The sequence below is a fragment of the Passer domesticus genome, chromosome 1 (genome assembly GCF_036417665.1).
Source record: "Passer domesticus isolate bPasDom1 chromosome 1, bPasDom1.hap1, whole genome shotgun sequence".
NCBI lineage: Eukaryota > Metazoa > Chordata > Aves > Passeriformes > Passeridae > Passer > Passer domesticus.
The window spans coordinates 94,264,356-94,287,222 of record NC_087474.1 but is presented as its reverse complement, the minus strand read 5'-3'; the positions used below and the strand labels follow the sequence as shown (position 1 = coordinate 94,287,222).

Below are 22,867 nucleotides of genomic sequence, written 5' to 3'. Positions count from 1 at the left end.
TTAATATTGATGTTTTAATTGGTTGTATTAATAGCTAAACAGTACGACACTTATTTTAGGGTCTAATTTTATTTGCAGTTATAATGAGTAAGAGAGTTCTTGAAAGTGGTTTTTAGCTGAAGGCTTCAAAGTAGACACCTTGACGCCGTGTAAGTGGATCAACAGGACAATCACTGCACAGAATTTAGCATTAGGTCCCTTCTCTCCAGCTATGTGAAATGAATTATCATACAAGTGTTTGGCTGCTCTCTCTAAATGGAAATAGGTTTCTAAGTATTTGCATGGTTTAAGCAAAATGATGAAACTAAATTTTGCATAGAGCTCATGCCTTTTCACAGGTAAAATAAAAACTGAAGGAAACAAAAGAAAAACAGAAGTGTATAGAAAAGTAAAGCCTCAGGGAAATAATATTTCACTAGCAGATAATGTGCCTAAAATTGTCACAAAAGTTTTCAAAGTAAAATGTATTTACTAGTAATAAGGTATTTTTTTCTTATTGTATTTTCTGACTATATAGATGCAATTGGCCAAAATTCATTAGCAGTAATTGTTGTGTACTTTGTTCTTTGGTTGAAGTATGTAATGACAATCCTACCATTGATTTGTGAGTATATGACTGTATAGGTTTTGTCTAGCAAATTAATTTAAGATTACCTTAGTTGGTTGGGGCATGGTGCTAATAACACCAGGGTTGTGAGTTTGATCCCTGTGTAGGCCATACATTTGAGTTGCACTCCGTGAACCTTGTGGTGAGCCCCTTCCAGCTCAGAAGAGTCTGAAAATTGTTTTGGCATGATTGCTCTCTGTATTTTTTATCTTTCAGGATAGCATTTAGATATTTGCAAGAAGCTTTTTTGGTGGTTGTATTTTGCCTTTTTTTTTTTTTTTTTTTTTTTTGCAAAATGTCCTGCCCATCCAGATGCATAAGATTGTGTGCATATTTTGTGTATGCAAAAAACCTATTTTGTGTGGTAAATATAGTACCCATTATTAGGCCCTCAGAATTTCAGGCTTTCATATTTGAGCAGCCTGTTTTTCATAACAAGTCTTTGGTTTTCTGAAATAAGTTATACTTTGTTCGGACTGGCACTAGTTCCAAATCTGTTCTCAGAAAAAGCTTTAGAATTTGTGAAACCATGGCACTGTCTCAGAGGACTTAGATGCTCCTGCTTTCTACTCTGGCATGATGTTGACTTTTTTTGTGATTTGCTGTCTTAAAGAAAACTGTATCTTGTCCTTTAACATTGCTGTGATGGTGCAGGTACAGAATTTCTAGAAGTATGTTGTGATGGTTGCAATTTAACATCTTTAGCCTTATTCACCTTAACTTTTGTAGTCCTGCCTAAAAAGGTGATATTAGTACTTGGCTGCATTTAATTCTGATTTTGAAACATTAAAGGAAATGGAAATGAAAGGAATGGAAAGGCTCCATTAAAATGGAAATTTTAATACACAGCCCCTGAATTGGAGACATTGCAACCATTAGAGGCAGAGCTCAGTATTCTCTGTTTCATGTAGGTAACAAGAGATAACAGTGAGAAATGTTTCTCCACAAAGCCATACTGGGTGCTCACATTGCCTGTGAATCTTAATATTTCAAGAAAAGGTTGCTTTTAAAAAATAAAAATATTGGCTTTTAAATCAGAATTACTGAACGAATTGTTAGCATGTTGTTTATGTGCCCAATGCTCTCAATGTTTGATCTTTCTGTGCAATTATGGTAAAACTGAGATATAATTGTGGAGATGTAAGAAAACCCCTCATTTTTAAAACAAACATTTTTTAATTGAAAAATTTCAAAAAAGAAGAAACTTTTGGCATAGTAGAGAAATTCAAAGTCAGTGCACCAGTATGGTTTTAAACTAATATGTAAAACTTGGAAATGGGAGCCTGAAATGCAGAAATTGTTTGCCCTCTGTTCCTCCACAAGTTTTTGTACAGATTGAATTAATGTTGTTACTGAATTTACTTTTTAGTTCTTACCCATTTAGTAGTGAGAAGTGCTATGTGCAATCTGGGCAGCATACATACTTTAGTGTCATAGTTTAAGCCATAATAGAGTAGAATCTCTCTAATCCCCGCCAACGGGGTCAGCAACATGCAAATGGACATAAGGATATTATATTCATTTATTCATAGAAGTAGGTTTATGGATGTTGAGGCTGTGTAGATTAGCTTCAGAAACTTGTCAGTTAGCCATTAAAAATTGGTATTAGTTGTTGAGATAATTTCTTGACTGACTGTGCTGCTTTTGCATTGGAGCCACTCACAGAAGTGATTTCTTTTCTGAGGGAGCCTGCTGAGAGCTTCTTCTGTGCCTAGCAAAACTAGTTGCTGGTTAGCTTTGAGAATAAGCATGTTAATTAGCCAGTTAAAACCAGATCCGTCTCTGTGAGATGCACATTTTAAAATGAGCAAACTCTGGGAATTCTCTCTAAACTGAAAGAAAAAGACAGAGTAAAGACACGTAAAGGAACAACATAAAGACGCCAAGGTCAGTAAAGAAGGAGTCAAGTCCCAGATGGAGAAGAATGAGGAGGTACCTTAATCTTGGGCTGAAATCCTCTTGTAAGGCTATAGAAAATATATAATTGATACATCAGACTCTTTTTCCCTGCAACTCATTGAAAGTATGGGGAGATGAAGTGTTCAAATTTGTAGATGTGAGCAAAGTTATCTATGCTAAAGGAAGCAAATGTTAAAGTAGCTGTGATACCATGAGAAGTTTGAACAGAGAGAGAGAGGAATGGTAAAGACCCTTTGCTCCCAGCTAAAGAAGAAGAAAACTTCTGTTCCCGGAGATGAAGATGATCTCAAAGATAGATAAAGAGAACCTTTGCTTTTGAATAGCTCATCCTTAAAATAGTACTCCATAAGTTGGAATGGCCTATAAACACAGCCGGGGGAAGGCTGCGAAAAGGACTTCACAATTGCAGATTCCTGGGTTGCTGCTATTCATGGAAATGAGAGAACTGTTTTCCTGTGGAAAAGTCTCCCTAAAATGTCAAGAGGAACTCCTCTCCCTTAGTGAACTAAAGAAAGACTCTTCTACATGTGATAAACTGACTGAACTCTTTCTGCACATTGGTAGTGGGAAAGAAAAAGTTGTAGTGGGAGTAGAAGTGTGCTAAAAGTTTTATTATTCTTATTTATTTCACTGTTAATAAACTTTTCTTTATACCTTTTTGAAGTCTTGAGCCTGTTTACCTTCCTCCTAATTCTATATCACAGCAAGAAATCAGTAAGTATATTTTAGTGAGTGCACTGGCATTTAATCAACACTAGACCCACCACATTGACAATGTAGTGAACCATTAAGTTCATTGGATTAAAACCTTTGACTTTGTCTTGCAATCTCCAAGCATCCAGATATTCCTAACTGTGTTAAACCTGCTTCAGTAATGCAGAATTTATTCTAATAACTAAGACACCTGAAAGTCAAATTTGGTATTACTGCTTTCAAGACAAGGCATTTGCTCTTGTGTCTTGTCTTGCAAAGTAAAGATGCAAATATTTAGAAAAGTAGGGAAGGCTTATATGTGCGGTGCTGTAGTACATAATTTAGGCTTCAAGTAAAGTACCAAGCTCAATTTCCTGTTTAAAACCAGTTCTACTTATGAATTACACCATCGAGCATCATTTTACCCCTGCATATAGAAGCGGCTCTTCAGTGCCCTTTCTCTTTTCTACAGGTTTCAGTAATAATTTTTAAACGAACCTCTCACTACTGTGAACTGAAAGTTTCTGAGAAACTCTGTGATGTATAGTATTACTTCATTTACATTTTCCTTTCTCTTTTCTTTCATGCTTCTTTTCTTTCCTCCATCTCTTCCTCCCTTTTCAATCCCTAAAACCTTTAAGCTGCAGACTAGTCACAAAATCAAAATTTAATTTTGTGGTTAGGGTGTCTCTTCTTATTAGCACAGTAGGGATTAATACCTGCCTGTTTCTTCAAGAGTACACATCGTGTATACTGAGGCAATTTGGAGGCATAGGACTTTTTCCAGCTGTTGAAGGTAATGGTAACACCTTGCTTGTGTCTTACTGTGACTGCCACAGAGGGCTATAGTCAGCAATTCCTATTGCAATATCATTCAGTGCTTGTCCTTTTGTTCTTTCAAAGTCTAGGATCTGTGTGGGTTTTTTCCCAAGGAATTCAGATTTCTTTGGTTTGGAACTGCAAGTTTTTCTATTGGGGACATTGGATGCATTCATCTCTGTCCATATAACTTTTTCCTTTACACATGTTGCACCTTTCCTCTGTGCATTGCCCATAACCAACACTAATCAACTGATTTTTAGAGTGGTGTAAGAGTGAAACAAAAAACTATGTGCAATAAATGTTTAAATGTTAATATTGATTAGGGCAAACTATTCAAAAGAGCTGAATCACAACAATTAATTAATTTGAAACAATGAGCTTTCTTAAAGACATGTTCTAAAAACAAAGCAGTAGATCAATAGGGATCCTAAAATTCAAGTAATGCACTGAAACACCTAATTCATGATTATTGCTACTGTGTGTGCTGAACAGATTGGCAGTGATTGCTGTTGATGAGAAAAAGCCTGTCTCCAAAACCTGATGAGCATTTTGCCTCTGGCATCAAAAGTGGTTGGGATTTTACTGTTTTGTGGGTTAGTAAACACCAAGTTCATGACTTGTTTGTCCAGAGAATAGAGAATAAGACACAACTATTCTCCATCCTGGTGTCTGTATTAAAAATCTATTCCTTAATATTTGAAAATTCTATCCTTCTCCTGTTGCATCTTATAAAAAAGAGATTGTGCAGTCTGAGAGCACTGCGTAAAGGACTATTTTGTAGTCTCCTCCTCTAAAACTGCTATCAAGAGATGTGTTGCATGAAGAGGAAAGGAGGACTATTTCTGGCCAGTTTTGCTGGGATGCAAGGGAGTGTAGAGAAATTTGAAAAAAAAAAACATTATACCAGCTTTCTTTGGCTGTTTTGCACAGATGTTGTAGCAGTTGTTTCTCAGAAACCTCTTTGGACAATTTTTTCCAGAGACATGAGGCAGCTGTAGGTGGCCCTATTTACTGACACTGAAATTCTCAAATGGAATCAAGTTGTTAATGCTTTATGTCTCTTTAAAAAAAGGTAGAAAAAAGAAACAAGGGTGGGCAGCAGAAAATGGAAAAAAGTCATTGTGCATGTCTTGCTGTTCTTTAGACTGTTATATGATGCTAATCAATATCCTCTGATAGAGTTTGAACAGAGGTTGAGATTGCTATTAATGATCAGTACAGGATATTTGAATGTTTAGCAATCAATGCTGAATATCAATTTTGTTCAAATTACACCAAGAATGTTTTCCTTATTTTTATTCCCAAGATAAGTTGTATATCTTTTGTTATCCTGGCAATAAATAATTTTGCTACACATTATGTTGTAATTTGACAGTTGTACTGATGTAATTTATTTACCTTTTAGGATGGAACCTTTCCTGGGGATGTAACCGAGTCATTTGTTATGAATAAATGAAATTTATTCTCAGCCATGTCTCAGTAGAACATAGCATATTCAGGGAGATAAAGACCTCTAATACAAAGTTTGCCATGTTAAAAAAAAAAAAATCATTTTCAGTCTCTATGCTCGTGTAGAATTCTGCTATCATAATTCTGCAGTACAGTGTAAGCTGTAAGACATTATTATCTAGTTCTCTGTATACACCTGTATAGGCAAATGACATTAAATGAGCTCTATTTACCAAAAGGAAGAAATACCATGATTATCCTCCCTAATAAATAGAAACTCAGACTTAAGTCTCAGTCATATAAATTCACAGCAATATAATATTAGGGAGAATGATTTTTTTAGAACTAGGTCCCAGACTGGCCTGTTAAAATAATATATACTACACTAAAATAGTAAATTCAAAATGTTCATTAAGATGGTTGAGTATTCATATGTCTCAGTACTGCCAAAGGTGAAGGAAAAAGAAATTAATGTAGAAGCATATAAAGAATGAGACAAAAAGACAATCTAGGAACGCCACAGTGTGTGTTGCTTTAGTTATTGCAAACATTGGCCAACAAAGAGATACAGAAAACATCATAGACAGTCACCTATGAAATCTTTTAAACTGTTGTGGAACTGCTTTAAGAAATACGTGTTCAACATTTGGCAAATGAAACATTTCTGTCAGGTAAAAGCAGAGGTGATTTAGTTATCACTATAAAATAAATACATCTTATTCCTTCCTTGACTACTTTCATTTACAGCATCTATTTACAGAAAAGAAACTACACATGGAGAACTTGATTATTTAGGCCGGTCAAGTGCTATTTCCAGGCTTACACAGCCTGGAAATACAAACTTGGTCTTCTAGATGTCCTAGCACTGGGTTGCTTCATGATGGATGCCTAACCTGAAAATGTCTTTCTTAATAATGCTTATTTAGGAGGAGCTAGTGTCTGGGGTATATTCCTAGCTTCCTAACAGTCAGTCTTAAGCAAAGAATCTGTCAGTATATAACTTCTATTTTTTTTTTTTGGTGGTTTTTGGTTTTGGTTTTTTTTTTTTTTGGGTTTTGTTTTGATTTGCTTTTTGTTTTTTGTGGTTTTTTGCTTATTTGAATCAATATAGCCAGGAATTACAGAGGACCTACAAGTAACTAAAACCAGTTATTTTCAGATATCCTAATTTTCTAGTCTCCTGCTTCAGATCTGGTTGATTAATGCCTTAGCCATTGTGCAACTTTGCTCTTTCACCTGAAACTAAGTGAGAGATACACATTCAGCTTTTGTAAACTATGTTAGAACAGTCACAGTTTTGTAGTGAATTAGAATGTGCTGAGTAATACATCTTTGGTGATTAAACTGTGATGGAAGTAAATCATCCTCTCTCTGAAAGTCTCCTGTGGCAAAAAGAATGCCATGATGACAGCATGAACAAAGGCTGCCCCTCATGAGTGTGATTTGGCTTACTAGCAGGACATATCAGGAGTGGAGTGGATTTTCCTGCCTTTCTTATTGGTAGACAGGTGGGGAGGTAACTTCCTACAGTGTAGTGACTGCAAAACTACAGCAGCAGCTACATCCATCCTTGAAAAACAAACTATCCATTCTGAGGCAACAATGATGTTTGGTCCCATTTAAAATTGTTTAAACCTTGTTTTGCCCTTTGGGAAAATTTGGACAATATCGCATTATGTTTTCACTTAAAAGATTGCACTTCCTTGTTGTGTGTATGTTTGTACATGTGTATTATTAGAAATACTTTAATAGAAACAGGGAAGTTGAAACTTCTGGTTTCACAAGGAAGTATACCTTACTGTACGAACTCTATGAAGTAAGGTTTTGGTAGTGGGGAGGTGGGAGCTGCAGAGATAACCTCTGAAGGAATACATGATGGTCTGCTTTGTTCTGGTTCCAGTCCTCTCTGTAATGGACTTACTGGAGAACACAGTGAGCCCATCAGCCACTGTGGGCACCCGAGAAAAGTTATGTAAGGCAGGTTAAGAGCAAACAAAAGATCTGAAGGTGGTACTGAGATAAAACTTGTGTGCTGAGAACTATCTTAGCATGACAGTTTGGGAGGGTAGAGGACTGTGAATGCCTGTTTGCCAAAAGATTTTTAATTAAATCTCTTTATCAATTATCAAAAATACATCAGCTCATCTCCTCTTAAATGTTGTTGTATTTCTTTGGTGAGGACATAACATTGTAGAGATTATAAATAAAGCTAATTAGAGTGGTGGTTTATTTATTTTTTAATGCTTACCTTTCTACCAAAGTGAAGAAACTCATTTACTACAGTACAGGAAGGCAAGTGGATGCTTCACACTTTATTTTCTCCTTTCACAGTGAATTATCTTGCCTTCATCAGTGTTTTGAGTAATATTTCTGTGACACTTCAGCTTCAACACCTTCCACATACACATAACAAACAGTAAACAAAGTCACTATGAGACCACAGGGCAAGAAAACACCTTGGTAAGTACATATTTACTTTACAATTATGAGCTAACTATATGGAGATACTGAAGTATTTCATGCTAATTTTACTAAATTATCATATGATTACACAGGTAAATTGACATCTGCAAAGTTGTCTGAGTGCCAGGCAAGCCCAGCAGCAACATATTGTATAAATTCACATTTTAACAGCATGAAGCTCAGTCCCACAGGTCTGCTATTCAGTTATTGTTCCCAATCAAGCTGTCAGTATTACTTGGTGTGATTCAGGTGCTTATATGTACTAACATTGCTATATTGGCTCGTTCTGAAAGCAAAAAGGATTAGTATACACATAAATATGTAAAATAAGATTATCAATTCAAGTAATTATATGCTAGTATACATCACCAATAAAATATTTAACTCAAATTCCCGTCTTCATATTTGCCTCCTTATTGACTTTTATTTGTCCCTTCTAGGTCCCATTACTTATCACTTTCCCTTTGTGAATTAAAGCGACATCATTTTACATATAATACCTTACATGTTATGAAAATTATGCATAACAGTTTTTATCGGAGAGGTATTTAATCACAATATTTTGTACACAGCATAAGAATATGTGCTCGAGTCTTAGAGAACTTGAGACATCAATAGTGATGTCTAGCCTTTTTCCCCTCACTAAACCAGGAGAATGGTTGGAAATTAAAAATTATACTGTCAGACATTGGTCCTGCCCAAGAGTCCATCAGCTGTCACTCTGTTCAGATGCACATGGAGTTCAAAGGTGCCTTCTGTGAGGGCAAGACATAATACCATAAGATGAGGTAAATGCGCTTCCATTAGGGATAATCAGGAAGACAATCATGTTCATTATTCAATCGTTGTCCCAGAAGGCCATAAACTCTTAATGCTTATTCCTTATTCCTTTCAGTGAAGACTCTCCTTGCCAGCTAAAGGCTGCTGGGCTCAGTTCTTCAGTTTACTACTAAGGGGAGGCAGCCCATGTACCTGGAGAGGGCCTGTCACAGGTCTAGTGTTAAGAGCTCAATTTAAATACACTACAGGACTGCCCCATGAGGAGCCCTTTTTTTGTGCAGGGGTGTAGATCTGCTAGAGGGTAGGAAGGCTCTGCAGAGGGATCTGGACTGGCTGGAACAATGGGCAGAGGCTGAATGTATGAGGTTCATACAAGTTGTATAGGCAAAGCGTTGGGTCCTGCACTTGGATCAGAACCAGCCCCTTGCAGTGCTCTATACTTGAGTCAGAGTGGCTGGGGAGCAGACCAACAGAAAAGGACCCCATTGGTGCTGATTGACATGGAACATGACCCAGCCCTGTGCCCAGGTGAACAAGAAGGCCGATGACATCCTGGTTTGTATCAAAAATAGTGTGGCCAGCAGGACCAGGGAAGTGATTGTCCTCCTGTACAAGGCACTGCTGAGGCTGCACTTCAAGTCTTTTGCTTAGCTTTGGGCCCCTCACTATACAAAAAATATTGAGGTGCTGGAATGTGTCCAGAGAAGGGTAATGAAGTTAGTAAAGAGGACAAGTCTCATGAGAAGTGGCTGATGGAGCTGGGGTTGTTTAGGCTGGAGGAAAGGGAAACCTTATTGCTCTCTGAAACTATCTGACGAGAAGTTGTGGTGAGGTGGGTTTCAGCCTCTTCTCCCACTTCTCAAAATGATGGGTTGAGAGGAAGTGCCCTCAAGTTATGTCAGGGAAGGTTTAGTTAGGGATCAGGAAAAATTTCTCCATGGAAACAGTGACCCAGAATTAGAACAGGCTTCCAGTGAAGTGTTGGCATCACCATCTTGAAAGTGTTCAGAAAATGTGGGGTTATAGCATCTTAGGATGTGGTTTAGAGGTGAACATGGTGGTGGTACTAGCTGATGGTTGGTCTTAATCTTAAAGTTGCTTTCCAATCTTAATAACTTTATGGTTCTATTGAAATGCAGATGAGTGACAACTGCAAACTCTTTTCCTTCCCATGTGCATTGCCACTGGGCACGTAGGCCGTTCCTTCTAACACCTAAATAAATCCTCTTTCATTATTGCACTGAGCAGACTGGGAATCACTTCAAGCACCAGCTCTCAGGACTGACAGGCAGATGGTTTGTCTGTCTTGGGGAAAATAGCTATGTTGGTGTTTCAGTGTAGCATATTCAGTAACTGCATGTGCAGAATAGTGAGGAATAAAGCTCTGTTGGGATGAGTGATGTCTGAAATCATTGACAAGTCTGTGAACAAAGGGCCTGCCAAATGGCATTCTGGCATCAAGTCTGATACCCACTACTCTTTGTTGTTCCTTGTTTAGGGTTCTTCTCTGTATGATGTAGTAACTTTGTGATTGCCAACTTTATGCATCTGGTGATCACTCAGGATAAAATTGTTTTTAGCAGACCTGCTGGTCTGGAGAACTAGTACAGAATATCTCCTCTGAATGGCAATGCCTCAGATTATTTCAGTATTTACGTTAGAGATCAAGAAGGCTAAGATAAGAAGGAGGCTTTGACCAGTGGAAGAACAGTGATACTGTTTCCAGTGAATCCAGCCGAGAGCATCTGGTGGACCCAGCTGGATTACTGTGTTGGGCTCAGATGGAGTAGCTCAAACTTTGGCACAATCATCTGCAGTGTTTATTCAGTGTGTCGTCATAAAACCATAGTTTTATGAAACCATAAAACCATAGGAAGGGGCCTTAAAGATCATCCAGTTCCAACCCCTGTGCTGTGCACAAGGACACACTCCACAAGACCCTGTTGCAGGAGACACCCACAACTTCTCTGGGCAATCTGCATTCTACTACTGATGTTGATAGGCTGGAGAGTTTTCATACTGTAAAGACATGACACACTCTAGAGTTTTATCAGTCTTCAAGATCAGTATGTAAATTGATCAGAAATTTGCAAAAGGGGAAGAAAAGTGGAGGGAGGTGGACCATATTCCTGAAAAGAAAGCAATTTTTGCTGAAAGCTTCTAAACAGTTGAAAAGCTTTCTGTTTATTTTCATCATAATTTTGGATTCTGTGGTAAAGCACAGCAGGTAGGTTGGTTCTGCACAGATTTAAAAAGAAAATGTTCATCTGTACAATATAGCATATTTTTAGGAAATGGTGTTTTGTATAATGTGATTACTTTCATAAAGAAAACTTCAAAATGTCTATTTTGGAAGTCATTCAACTTTGAAAGCAGTTGGACAAGACATATGTATCAATTAACAGTACTTTTGCAGAAGAGGATAAATAGCAAGAGGGCATAAGTGTAAATTCTCACAAGGTCTAAATAATTATATTTAAAGGAGCTTGTAATATGAAAGGAAAAAATAGAGAAATCTGTGCACCAATATTTGCCTCTGGAATTATTATGGTCTATTTGTTCACTCTTCAGGATGTTTGAATGATGTTTCATGGTTGCAGTAGGCAACTTGTTCGATTATTATTTCAGACATTTTCTGACGTGGGGGCTGAATGTCATCTACAGTTCTAGCTCCTTTGGACCTTGTCCTGCAACTTGTCTTCAGAACACTGCATCTCTTGCTGTACTAAACTGGAAAGAGTTTGTATTACAGCACAAGAGAAAGAACTGTTATTCCAGGATATTTAAGTTGTTGGGTTTTTCCTGCTTATCAGTTAAGTATCTTAGTACTTTACTGTTATCTTCAGCAAAGAATGCATGCAATAATTTAAGAAACAGTTTTAAATTAATTTTAATTTGGAGGATCTGTGCTGTATGCTAAATGTGAAAGAAAGGGAAAGACGAAAGGAGGAATTACCTCAATGTGAAACACTCTGCTTCTAGTTCCACAGTTCATATCCATCACTTGAAAAAATAAAGACCAGCTTCTGCACAGAAATTTTGTCTCAAATTGTATATATATAATAAAATATTTATAAGATTTAATGTATTTAATCTACAATATAGAAATTAAAGACAACTAGAGCTCTAAGTCCTCTTTACATAGCCATCTATTTCCACTGGTGCCTTGTTCTGCATTGCAACTCGGCCACCCTATCCCAGCTGTCTGCTTTTCCTGCTCCCACACTGAACACCTACTCTGCTCCCAGTGGGCTCTTGATTGCCTATCCTATTTCTTTTGTCCTTACTGTAATCTCATGACTGATTTTTAAATTTTTTGGTGCAATTTTCTTCAAGAGCCCTCGAGTTGTGTCAGTATAACAATTTTCACTGATCCTCTAGCCATGTTGTTCTTTACTGGTCCTCTAATTTACAGTTGAAAATTTTTGCCTTATCTTGTCCCAAGTATTGTGGTCTTTCAGTGATGGTTGCTTTTCTGACTTGACATTTGAAATATTCCTCTGACTCTAATTTTACTTTTCCTGCTCAGATTTCATCAGCTTTCATTGTTTCTCATGGTTTTTGTCTTCCATCTTCATTTTTCATTCCTTTTGTGATATTTAGTCAGTAACAATGGTCAAGTGTCAATGTTGTTTGACATTGAAGGTGCAGGGGTGTGTCCCTAGGATAATGCAGCTCTGTGACTATCTTTGAATGCCTTACTAATTAAGTAAATCAAAGCAGCCCTGTAGAAGCGAGATGAGTTGTCTGAAAAGTCACTCCCTTTTTCCAATTTTTCACTCAGATGCGTTTCCTTTGGGAAAGATGTGGAGTGCCTAACTTTTTTTGTCCTTTGCCAGTTGAGCAGCAGTGTATAGAATTGAAAAAGTCCATGTTGATTCTGGCATCATTGTTTACAGCACGGTGAACAGAAGCAATTGCTCTCATCACCTGCAACTACAATTTAAAATCACACTTTTAAAAATTCATCTGTCCAGCCACAGTAGCCAGTCTGTGGTTACTTGAAACCCCTTTCTATTGGTTTGTGATTGTCGTGGGTGTTTAACCACAGATTTTAGTGTCTAGCCACGGATTTCTCTTTGTCTTCTCTCTTTGTTTTTCACTATTCTCTCCCTTTTCAAGTCTGCAAGTTTAGAAACTTCCTACTATAAAATATAAAATATTAACAGAAGAGTGAGCATAGCATCAAGAACCAGATGACCCCTTTGAATTCATCATCTGTGAGTTGCACATTAAATGTGGTCAGTGAGAGACAAACTAGCAAGATGCTTTGCTTTTCACCTGGGTGTTTTTCATGTACATATAAACCTACTTTTTGAAAGAGTGCAGGAGGGTAGAGCAAACATTAGGAGGGTAAAGAGGTTCTGCCTGAAGATATTAGCACTTTACAAATGGTGCTAGGGCTTAGTCAATCTTGGTCAAAGTCCCAAATGTTTTTGGTAATATAATACACGTGTAAAAGTAAAAAAAGTCATGCCATTTTTGTTAAATGCCATAAACCAAGGCAGCATCTCACTGCCACGTCCTTTCTCACTAATTGCTTTTCATTAGTGAATGCATGAGTAAAGTTAATACCTTTGCTAATAGTGATCTCACTCATGATGTATAGTGAGTTTCAGAACTCTGAAACTGCAGCAATTGCTCATGTCCATGCAGAATGAATTGTGTCTTGCATCTGGAATATCATCTTGCCATGAGTACAACATCAGGCAGTTCAAAGAATGGGTAACAGGAGATGCTAGATCTGCTTTTAGGCAACACAACTGTGAAACATTGCAGCAGTTATGTCCAGTAGTGTAAACACCCATCTTGGTTTTAATGTTTCTTTTCAAGAGAGTAAGTGCTATGTATCTAATTATTTCTTACCTCTTTGTTTAGTTGTCTTTATTAACAAAATGAGCAGATTTTCTGCATAGGTAGGAAGAACATAAATTAAACTAATACAAATAGATTTAATTTGAGGAATTACAAAGCCAGTAATTCATCAAATGAGAGAACTGTAATACTGAGGTTTGCAACATTGTAGCTGAGCACAGAGATTAAAATGTTCCACTCTAGACTGAAAAGATGTAGGCTCAAAGAAATGTGACTCTTTGGATTTCTAGAAGCTCAAAAGACAGCTGAAGTGCAAAGTTAAAGATAAGTCTCATATGTGCTCCTGCTTTTTGGAAACATCTGAGGCTGATGCTGGGCTGCAGTGGAATTTCAGAGGGATACCCAAGGAATGTCCATCCCATTAGGTGCTGTATTGCACAAAGCCACATCACTGAGGTACAGCTCTGTAGTTGTGTTGATCTAGCACCAAAGCCAAGATAATCACTCTGAGGATATAATTAGCTGAAGTGCAGTGTGGTAGAGCTATACTGCTTCTGGCTCCACAGGTACTGTGATTTTTATCTCCCTTTGCTCTGTCTTCACTGCAATCAATAAACTTTTTCCCTTTTTCCCCCTTTTTTTTTTTTTTTCCCTTTAAGTGAAACTTTGGTGAGTTGGCTGGTCACATTTCTCAAGGAGAACTTTAGATTTATGCCTTTAGGTGGAGCTCCATACTCATCTTCTGCTGAGGCAGACTCACTGGTGTGAAACATGCAAACCAAAAAGCAAACCTTAAAAGATGACTTCTAAGTACAATATCCAATGTGTAAAATTTTACAGAAGAACATGCTTACAATTTTATAACAGAATGTTTCCAGTTTTCAAAATAATGAGAACTGGTAGCAGTTTTATGGTTGAAAAAAACATGTTTGTTTCCTTGTTCAATCATCTCAGTGGAAGCAATTTCTTCCTGTTTAGGCACCTTATTTAGCCTTATAAAATTTTAAATCTTAGTCAGGAAAAGGTAGTAAAAGCCCCTTTATTTTTCCTTCTTTTTAATGTCTTCTCTAATGTGAATGTTTAAACACGAGGCTATGACTTGCTTCCTGATAAAGGGATTTGTCAGCAGTCTGGTTTTGTCCATGATTTTCTTCTGTGAAGCATAAAGATGTAGCAGATATCAAACCCTGGATCGGTCCTTTGTGTTATAATCCCTTGTTTAGCAGAAAGTAATTTCAGAGTCACCTCTGTCCTAGTGAGCACTGTGTGTGAATTTCCTCACATTTAATGGGGGATTTGAATTCTGTGATGAGAAGAACCAGTGCAACCATGCTGTAGAATGACTATTCTTACTAATTCTTTTAATTAGCTTCTTTCTTTATGTGAGGACTGGAAGAGATAACTGAATTTGGGTTATGATGTGGGAGTTTTCAGGTGATTTTTCACCTATGTGAGTTTCAGACCTTCACTGAAAGACCTTTTTTGTTTGTTTATTTTCTTACTGTTTAATCCTCAATTTAAAGAGGAAATAAAAAAGAAATCTCTGTTTATAATGGGTATTATTGTAAGAACTGTGTTTTTACCTCGTTGGTTTTTCAGCGACATATTTTTTTCCATTCAAATATCAAGATACAAATGCTGCAGTTAAAAGAATTCTCTTCTCCATAGTGACTTTATCCATTCTTCTCCAGATGAGCAATGGTGATTAGTTTTTAATGTGCTTGGAAGAATGGATGTGAGTAAATCATTGGTATTTGGAAGGCAAACTAACAGAACCCCCCAGGTGTACACTCAGCAGTGTATGCTTAGTACTCCTACTGTTCAGGGAGATGCATATTGGCTCCTTTAATGTACTGTTAGCCCACTTACAAGTTATACTATAAAACAAAACAATTCCTTCTGGGACAAATGATATTTTAAGAAGAGGCAACAGATGTGGTTTAAGGTGCTAAGTCTTCATTGTGCAGTGTCTTTTATATAGTATGTTGAAATTGTCAGTTGACTGCATTATGCTGCCAAAAAAAGTGTATTCTTATCAGAATCTGTTTTGTTTACTTCCTTACAGAAATATCCTTGTAGTATATGGGGCTACATTTATGTGGGTTGAGGGATTACTTGTGTGCCTGTAATAAAGATTTGTTGGAAGAAAAGGAAAGATGGGTAAGATTTCAGATGATACACAAATATCCCCCTAATCTCTCTAGCACTACAGTTTTACTGACAGAGGTTATTCCAGTTTTTGAACATCTGAGATAGAACCTGTAATCTTGTTCGCAAATAGCTCTTGCTATTTAAATATTTAAGAGCACTAAAATAATATTTCCTGAATTTCAATTACATAAATGACAGTACAGTAAACAAACATTTTATCCTTAGACTTAAGAATTAAAAACCCCACATTCTTTTGAAAGTGGTGGCTAGCTTAATTTTGAGAAAAAGGAGAAAAAATATTTTACTGGTTACTTATTTAAAGGGAACATCTTTTGCTGACTAAAGAGTGACAGCTTGATACATCTGAAATGCAGTGTGATATTTGTCTTCACAGGTAAGCAGACTTGTTGCTGACATGGTTTTGACATGAAACATTTTTTTTTGTAGCTTGATATATATATTAAATTAACAGAATATTTCATGTTGAACTGACAATGCAAAAATCTTTCTATGATGTTTCTCTGATCAGGGTGGTAATATTAGGGAAGGTTTAAACAATTCTGGTACTAGTTTCTAGACTAGGAGTAAGACTTGACATCTCAGCTCTGGCTTATTTCATTTGCTGTTACTTTTTTGATCTTGTTTTGGTCTTTATGGAGTTCTCTTTACCAAACTTCACCTCAGAAATAAAAAAAAAAAGGTGCATGTATTTCTAGAAGATACAATATATTCCTTTTTGCCATCTCTAGACCATGTGCTAGCTGATTGTACCTTCACTTTCTTCTAATCTAAAGTTCAGGCTGCAAAGGCTTGTGATTGATGTCATAAATATTCTGCCCTCTAGATACAGATTCACCTGGTCTGTCTCTCCGATCAAATTCCTAATTTTGGCCTGTATCTTACATTAAAGTTATGGCTGTAAGGAATCTGTGACTTGTTTTAAAATCCTAGAGACTGATCAGGTCTGTTCCTGTTCATTGTAGCTTTTTGAAAGGGCTGGGACAGCCAAATAGATCATGCCAGTGTGTTTCCTGTTGATAGTGCCTGGAAGCAAGTGAATGCTCTGGGTGCAAAGCTATGTCAGATCTGTCTTATGGGAATGATGCTTGACTATTAGAATGCCAATTTTACTCTTTCCCTACAGAATGGATGTTTCTGAGGCACCTTGGGGAGTGGATGCATTGATATGTGGATGACTTGTGGGAAAAGAACAGGAGTTCTAGAGCAGACATAAAATGAAAAAGAAAAAAAAAAAAAAAGAGGAGTGGGGAGATCCTGGAAACTGAGTATACAAATCAGGGGAAAAAATGAATGGAGATGCATTAAGAGCAGATTGGACATTTTCTTGCCTACAAATACATGTTTCTTTAGTTTTAGAGTATGTGTTGGATTATTTATAGAAATTTTCATTCTGAATGTTTGTCTCTAAAAATAGTTATATATGCTAAAGTTATGCAGTATAACCATTTTTTATTTTTCAATTACTTTTTTGCCCAAATTCAGTCTGCAGACTTATTGTAAGAGTAAGCCTAAAATGTGTGATTTTGGTGATACAGTATTGATTACATTGTAGAAACAGAAATTGAAGGGCTTTTCCCTTTCCATCCCTAAATATTGAGTATAGTATTTTGTCAGTACTGAGTACTTTCAGTACCTTCTTGAGAAATGGGATTCTGTTACTGACTTGACAAACTTTGAATTAAACCTTTAACTGGGATTATTGTTGGATTATTGTTTGTATCCACTTGCACTGTGGTATGATTTCATTTATCCATTCTTAATGTGTTTGGCCTATAGCAGTGTTATATGGAATAAAAATAAACATGATAACAGCAAAGCAACTAAGGATCTATTCCAAAGTCCATAGAAATCACCCATAAGAGTCCTTTTCAGCCCAGCTGCCCCACTGCATTCTGCACCAACAAAACAAACAAACAAACAAAAGGTAAAATAGTTTCTTTCATAAGTCTATATTCTACGATACAGTGTTTTGATTATGACAATGGCATTTCCTTTAAGAAATTTTATTAACGAGTCTTTAAAATTCTATAGATTATTTCCTCTACATCTCTCAAATTTATAAAATCATTACTAGCATTATGTTGTGGGGTCTAAAACCTGTGAAATTCTGTGAAATATTTTCATTTGTTGTGTGCTTAATACAAGTTCATTTTTACTGATATCTTCCTGTTAAAATTTGTAGCCACAGATCATTATTTTCTAACGACAAAAATAATTAGCAGTAAGACATATGAATGACTGTGTTATCAGGTAATGATGTCTTCGTTAATGCATGGCTCTAATCTTTGAAATAACTTTGTCAGTAGCTGCCCGTGGAAGGAATGCTTAGAGAAGAGGGAATGTTTTGATGTACCTACTGTCCAAATTCATTAACTGCATAAAACTCAATCCTGTCTTCTGGATGGTGAGGCTGTACCTCAGGTCTTTAAAGGCCAGACTTGTATTGCCTTGAATTTATACTGGAAACTCTCTGTGATATCTGTTATGGTTTTGTATGTGCATGCATTTGTTGAATTCAAATGCCATATATCTGATCAGTGAGAGTTCATTCTAGTATCTAAGGATTATCAAGACTAATGTGCTAAAAGAAATCTTTATTTGGATTTTTAATTGAATTTTCTATCACTGCCTTTTTTCTACTCTGGACTGAATTGAACTGTTATATCCTGGACCCTAGAGACAAAGAGAAAGAATGAAATTTCTTTATGGTTTCCAATTGGTTTGGAACTGTTTGGTTGGTTTGTTGGTTTTTTTTTTTTTTTTTTTTCTTTTGATAAAATATTCTTTTCCAGGATTATCATGGAGACTGGTATGAGAACTTGGAGGAATTCAGTAAAATGAGTAATGTTGTCAATATAACAGTAGCTTTAAGCAAATTGATATTGTTTACAAACTTTGCAAATACATTTTATTTTGTAGTTGATAGAGGGGAAACAAAACAGGGAAATCCTTCTGTATTTAATTTTTCTGTTCTTTATTTAATAACATTTATTTAGGACACTTATATGCTTATAATCCTTTTCATATTTAACTTCCAGCTCTTGGACATTCTCCTGTAAACTCTAATTGTGTTTTAATTATTAAAATAAGAGTGAGAATTTTGTTCTGCCTTCATAGCAGATATTTACAAATATCTGGAGTTACATGACAGAATTTCTATAACTTTTCTCTAGCTGTGATTTCATAGAATAGGGTTCCATTCTAAATACATTTTTGATTTCAATGTGCAAACATGTGCTGCTTTCTAATAAGTTTTTACTTTTTTAGAACTTCATTGGAGGTGTAAAATTTTAAAGAAATTATTTGATATGAAAACAACATTTTTTCTTTTAGTGTCACGATTTTTTTTCTTCATTGCATAAAGCCTCCCTGCTTTATGTAAGAATATAGTTGGGTATTGGACTATTCTTTCCTTTCACCCTCTGTGCTTAAATGCATTTCCTTCAATCTCTGAAAAAATCCCAGCCTGAAAGCATAACATCCAAGGCCAAAAAGTAGAAGCAGCATGACAGGTAACAGATGTAGGTGTGAAGATTTGTTGTGTATTTTTTCTTAGTAGTAACATCTGTCTTGGCTAGTTTCCCCATAGTTATGTGGAAGACCAGTGATCTGTCATTGTTTTTGTTCATGGAAGTGAATACTACCACTTACTCCTGTGAATTCTAGACCATTGTTTTTCTTTTATATTGTCAAGTGAAGCGTAACTCACTTTAAGAACTACTCTGTTATATTTGATGTAACTCTGTTGCTGCTATTACAAGATTGGAGTGTTCTAAGACTATTCACCTGTGGATATCTACAAAAATATTTATGTGTTTGCAAAAATTAGCACCAGTGCTTGAAAATGGACTAGTCTCCGTGTCTGAAATTTTGATTTATGGGTGGTTCTGAAAATGTAAAACAGTGTGTCTGTAGAGATGATTATTGATTTTGCCATCTGACTAGTAGAACACTTAGTTTTCTGAAAAGTGGGGCAAGAGTCTATTGTTTCTCTTTTGCAGCAATATCATAATTTCAATATATCTCTGAAGACAAAGAAAAAAGATTCTTATATCTCATCAATCTCATGTCTAATGATGACAAAGAAATGTATCCTCTCTTTTCTTTCCTGTACCTTGTATAGGCCGTATTTTCAGAGGTAGTTTTGGGGCCGCTTTTGTTCTGTATTCTTCAGAGTTTCACCATTAGTTGACCAAGTAAACACAGGAAATAGATCTTTTTTTGATAGCTCAAATAATTCTCTAGGAACATAATGAAGGCTGACAGCTACACCAGTGTTATACTGGATTGGGAGATTTTTTCCCCCTGATTTGTTAACTTCTTTTCCTCTAAAAATGAATAATAGCTAAGCCACTGTGGAGGTAGCGTGACCCACTGAGGCATTCCATTTTAAGACAAATATTGAGTCACACTGGTGTGAGAGACTGGAAAGACTGATGTCTCGAGACATTTTGGGGTGCATATGTGTGCACAGCACTGGCCAGGGGCAGGTCCTGTGATGAGGTGGGGCACTGTCCTGTACACCACATCCTGCTAAAGCCTAAATCCCTCCAATCCCTGGCACATGGAGGCAGCGCTCCACACCCACTTCTGGAGCCCCTAAGCCCTGAGTGGCCAAATGACCAGGATTCCCAACTGTGGGAAGGGCCCAGGAAGGCCAACAGGGTATTTAAGGGCAAACATATGGCAAGCACACTCTACCTCCTCTTAGAATTTCTATCTAAGCACTGCTGGAGCCCAGGAGTTGGTAACTGTAAGTGTGCTCTTCTACATATTTTCTGTCTTTCTCTCTTTCTCTTATTCTACTTCCTTTTTCTAGGAATTTTTGAGTTGAATAGGCTTGAGGTTCACTAAGTTGGGTGGGCCAAGTTAATGCTTTGAGAAACATTTTATGTTGATTAAATCTTGCATTAAAACTTTTGCCAAAGTTCTTTTGTTTTCCAAATTTGTTTTTGTTTTTGGTTGTTTTTTTTTGTTTTGACCTCTGGAGAATATGTTGTTGACATTTCTCCTGTGTCTCTAGATCAGAGTATATGAACAACAGTAACATCAGCTCTTTTGAAAACCTCATTAACTGGCTTCTTTTGGTAGTCCTTACAACCGGAATATAGAGAGTCCAGGTTTACAATTGTCATCATAGCTGACAAACAGTGTGAGGACAAGAATAATTGAAAATGGATTGTAGTGAAAGTGGTTAAGATGGGTTATAAGTCATGTCTATTCATGTGCTGTGGAGGGAGTAAGAATAGGCACAAAGACGAGAGAGGGCAGAGAAGACACCCAGTCTGAAAGAATAATTATACCAGGTCTGTGTTTCAGTGAACCACCTATTGTGTTTTCTGGGTTTCCTTAAAAAATATATGATTTTAAAGGGTGAAAGTATCTTGTTTCTGGTTTGTTCACTCTCATAAAGTTTAAATTGTGTAGTTACTTGAAATAACTGAAGCTGGAGGTTGAGGCTTAATATCATGCAAAACTCACTAAAGAAGATGTTTATTTGCAAGTGGCCTTCTGAGAATCCTTTCAGCAGTTTCATTACATTCTAACTTAGAAAAGAGATTTCTTTATGGTGTGTTGACTAATTCACAGTTGAGAGAGACTCCTTAAAATACAGTTTCCAGGATCATTAGATCATTTATGGACTGTAGTTTCCTTCTTTTGAATGAGTGGGGAAAATCATGCTGTTCTACACAACATTATTAATCCATTGGAACAGGCTTTTGTAACATAAAATAGCTATGGTGTAAAACAACAGAGAAAATCTGCGTGAGATATTCAGCACACAAATTGTGTTCCTTTTCCTGGAAACGGATAATTATTAAAGAAAAAAGAAGAGTGAATGAGGGAAAAAGATTTTTTTAAAATGAAGAGAATAACTCAGTGAGTTAATAGTGTAATGACATTTAATGATCTGCCATCAATTCCTGATCTAAACATAGATTGCTTTTTAGACCTTTGTTTTGCATGTATAATGTTTGACCGGCAAACACAGAACATGTTATTTTAAAATAACTGTTATTTTTGTCCTTTAGAGAGAAACAAAACACTCCATAAAACTCTGCTTGTTTTTTGTGTTGTGCTATATTTTTAAAGAGTTCTTCCATATGATAAAGATTAACCAAATGTTCCATGAAAATATTTTTTTTAGAAAGTTTTTCATTTGTTACTTTATTAATAATTTGTAGGTCTTTGGCAACACCTTGTTGTACTGTTGCACATGAACTTTACATTTCTCTGAAGGCAAACAAATTTATTTTGACAAGGTATTATTACCAAAAGTAGATAAATGCTTAGTGATATGTACATCTTTCTCATGCTTTGTCATCTTAAATCCATTTTGTTTTAGGGCCCAGGTGGAGCCTTGTATATAATTACCCTCATAAGCATCTTGCTGAATAATATTGACTTTTGCAATAACTAAATCTGCAGGTTTTCACTGAGTTACTCTTGCTTCTTTCTAAAAGTATAAATCCTGCAGAGTAATGACTGAATGCTAAATATTTTGTGCATACAGTGTATTGGGGAAGTATTATTCCTCATAAAAGTCTGTCAACAAACTTTGTAGAAAATGTTTGTACAGAAGTTTTGGACAAGGAAGCAGAAAGGAGTGTACAGAGCCTAAATTGCTACATGGAAAATGCTAAATTATTGTGGGAGACTAATCCACCATGCTGATAGAAATGAGGCAGCTCTGTGTCGTCATGGCCAAACAAAAGCAAGGCTGAGAAAGTGTTGCAGACACACAAACATAAGTAGATGCTATGTACATGCATGCAATGCTCTTCAGCTATATTTTAAAATGTGTTCTCTGCCTTTAGACAGTGACCCCCCCTCCGACTAAATGGTGCCCCAGAGAGCTATCTCCTGTTAGTTTATCTTGGGTTTCACACCTGGATTATGGGGCTGCTGGCTCTCCTGGGACCTCCCTGGGGCAGAATGGACACCCGAAGAGGCTATCCATTAGCTTCCTGACTGTGCTTGTTCTTCTGTGCATATCTAGACTTGTGGAGATGGACCACTGATGGACCTGGGAGGAGCTAGGACAGGGTATTTATTATTCAGGTTGCTGCATGTGCCATTATGTCTCTGTGTACAGATAATCTTTTTATCACATGGCATAACAATAGGAGGCTCAGGAAACATATT

At 36.5% G+C, this 22,867-nt stretch overlaps 1 long non-coding RNA gene across 3 annotated transcripts in view; it reads left to right on the top strand.

Annotated features, from left to right (window-relative positions):
* The window catches only part of LOC135288855 (uncharacterized), an 83,110-nt gene that overhangs the window by 35,285 nt on the left and 24,958 nt on the right, over window positions 1-22,867 (top strand). Inside the window, exons 2-3 of one of the 3 annotated variants that reach the window (XR_010351739.1) lie at window positions 7,823-7,951; window positions 11,363-11,499. The exons of 1 other annotated variant lie outside the window; for it this stretch is intronic. This is a non-coding gene — a long non-coding RNA (uncharacterized LOC135288855). Of the gene's footprint in view, window positions 1-7,822; window positions 7,952-11,362; window positions 11,500-22,867 lie in introns of those variants that run through there. One more of the 3 variants, XR_010351738.1, reaches the window with a different exon arrangement.